The sequence below is a fragment of the Diabrotica virgifera genome, chromosome 7 (assembly GCF_917563875.1).
Source record: "Diabrotica virgifera virgifera chromosome 7, PGI_DIABVI_V3a".
Taxonomy (NCBI): domain Eukaryota; kingdom Metazoa; phylum Arthropoda; class Insecta; order Coleoptera; family Chrysomelidae; genus Diabrotica; species Diabrotica virgifera.
Genome location: NC_065449.1, coordinates 132,554,485 through 132,557,591, shown reverse-complemented (window position 1 = coordinate 132,557,591; position 3,107 = coordinate 132,554,485). Strand labels below are relative to the sequence as shown.

The 3,107-nt window shown below is 34.7% G+C and overlaps 1 long non-coding RNA gene across 1 annotated transcript; it reads right to left on the bottom strand.

Moving 5' to 3' along the window:
- Window positions 1–335: 335 nt before the first annotated feature.
- LOC126888757 (uncharacterized) lies at window positions 336–2,488 on the bottom strand. The gene is made up of 2 exons (XR_007699622.1): window positions 2,107–2,488; window positions 336–1,481 (listed from the first exon to the last, which is right to left on the bottom strand). It is a non-coding gene; the product is annotated as an uncharacterized LOC126888757 (long non-coding RNA).
- Window positions 2,489–3,107: the final 619 nt, after the last annotated feature.

Below are 3,107 nucleotides of genomic sequence, written 5' to 3'. Positions count from 1 at the left end.
ATGAATAGATAAATGTAACTTGAATGGCTAGCTAAATATGCAAGAGAATGGCCACTTGACACTCAAGGAAGGATTCTGCCAATTTGCACGCCTATTTTTGACCAGACAATAAATTAAAGGAAATGATAATGATGGCTAGAAAAGAAGATATTAAGATAATGTTCAGAAGATAGATAGAGTAAATATAATAATATAATGAAAATAGAATAAATTTTTGGGCGCCAGAAGAAGGCTAACTAGGTTAACACTCTTCCAGGTATTCTACGCTGCTATAGAGTATATTAAATTTGTAGTACAAGTATATTAAATGTATAAATTTAAAGAATTAAAAAAAATTCACAATAAATGTATATATTTATTAAATATAACTACTAGATATTCACAATCTCTGAGTTAAAACAAGTGACTAGTATGTGACTCTAAAATGACAAGAAATGGTAGATACTAGTGAAAGTCATTTACAGATTTATACAATTAAATAATGTAACCATAATGTGAATGAGGTTAGAAAATTTTACAAATGAGTACCTCTAATATAGGAAGTACAAACTACACCTAGATTAGTATGAACCCTTCACCAAATAACACTTGTACGATTGTAATACGTACACCCTAATTGAATACTACCTGATATTAGAACAATGAAAATACCTAATGTATATAATATATATTATACAACTCTCAATGAGTTGACGGGTAACAAGTCCCTAAATGAACCAACTTAGTACTGGATACAAAGATCCTTTTCTGACTAGTGGTTCTAAATACTAACAGCAAGTAAAACTAGTACCTTCCTGAGGGGATGGGTACTAGCGATTTATTCGAATTTAATATAAAAAGTTTAATAGCGAAAGTTAAATAATATTTACCAAAAAATCTAATAAAAATTGAAAATTATGAAGCAAGTTAAATGATTTTAAATTTAGGTGAATTGAACTAATATTATTTTTAAATTAAATGAGGAAACAAGTCTAAAATTAATACAAACCAAGTGAAAAGAACATGTAGGTGGAGAATATTCGAGCTCGAAACTTCTACCAGGAATTATATAAATTTGGGGAACACTACTAACTGTAAGGTATGGCTGTTATATCTAAAATGTACTTAAATTTGTGGAGAAAGAAAAACATATATGTGTAATTAAATTATGAAAGTATGAAATGTCCTGAATATTACTAGAAAAAAAAAATGTCTTTAACTGGTATGAACAAATGTCCCCCAAAACAAACCCCTTTTCACATGTTCCAACAACGATCCTTGGTGTCTGGTACCAAATCCGTGGAACGAAGTTATCACCGAAGTGGTGCAACTGTCCAATAGCTAATGAAACTACCCTCGGAGGGTGCAGGATGATGAATCAATACAAAAACAAATGGGAGACGGTATCCTTTGGCTTGTTCCCTGATTGATCGAACGTTGGAAGTGTCTGCTCTCAGTGTTAGAGAGGGTTTACCATCAGTAATGAGATTTCTCCAGAATGGCTAAAAACAAAAATATTCCCAGTTTATTTCTAATAAAACAGGTTTGAAAGAGCAGTAAGAAGACAAGTTAACGAGGAGGTTTTTAGAAGACTCCAAAAAACCGACCTTTCATTGACCCAAAAAACCTATCTAGCTTGACATTTTAACCATGGGTTGTGATAAGACTTTTAACAAATATGGCCTTGATTCGAATAGACAAGGAGAATTACAATTTACATGTAGAATGTCTTTTTTTTTTTATCTTAACAAATAATATATTTGGTTTTTTTTTCAAAGGAAGTTGTACATGTTTTGTATAAAGAAATAGGTACTGTAAAAATATATGAACATACTAGATATGGGAAAAGAATTATGAAGTCTATGAAGTAAAATTTAATAGGTTTCAGGAAGAACTTTTCAAAACAAAGAAATTTTTTTTTTGTCAGAAAAAGTTTCAGAACTGGAAAATTTTGATGAACATAACCACATATTAAGAATATTATTAAAGATCTTTTCTGGATACATTATAGAAACTGCAATATTCTACATAAAACCAATCGATGACTTGATTTAAATTAAATCTATAATGAGAACTATAATTGCCAAAATTATGATACCATCTTAAAAACTATTATAAAAAACATACCGGCGTGAGATCCGTTTTCTTACAGTTCCATTATTCCGTCACTTTAATTCACCCAAAAAAAACAAATATAACTTGCAATAGCAATAATTGAACTATGCAACAGGAAATAACTTATTTAATTTACAAAGAAATTCACGCCGCCATCTGCACTCACATGACACTCCCAAGTCAATGGCCTCCCTTCACCGTTCCGACCTCGTGACAGCTGGCGACAGGCGTCAGTACCAACCTCACGAAATATCAATGTGGCTACGATACACCCAGTATGACGTCGCTAAGGGAATTTTGTGCGAACGGGTTTTTAATATTATAAGAAAATAATTTTAACAATAATCCAATAAGGTGTTCCCATTAATAATTAATTAGATAAGTGACGGAACGTCACAGTACCCAGACGATACCGATTATTATGTCTACTACTGGAGTCATTCCGAAGACACTGCTCGAAAGCATAAAAAAGCTGGGTCTAAATGAACACCTTTATAAGACCATGCAGAAAGCTGTACTACTCGCGACGGCCAGATGCGTACGAAAATTTCTGGGAGAAACTCCAGCATACCAAGTCACCTAGGGCTCGATAACACGGAAAGTGTCCCACCAGAGCTCAATCCTTTTGATACCGTAGGTATCTGGGATGAGTCAATTTTCCCCTTAGAGAGAGTGTAGGCCGTATGGCTAAATCTGGATAATAATAATAACCTGTGTGAGTTTTTTGTCAGTGCTTCTATCAGGCGCGGCCCCCTGCGAATGGGGGATGCTCTCTGGGTATTCGTAGCGCCAATATCCAGAGGGTAGCAGGGATACTTGCCGTGGAACAAAAACTGACACCTGGCAGTAGGTATAAAATGCACACCCATTAATATGGAGAATATTAATTTATGTTTAGGATCGCTGCCTGGGGATCGTCAGGGCACGTCTGGAGCCGGCGCTGGACGTGACAGCATGCGAGACGTCGGTGGCAGGGAGTTGAGGAGGCGGGTCCCTGTCACACAAACAGCTAC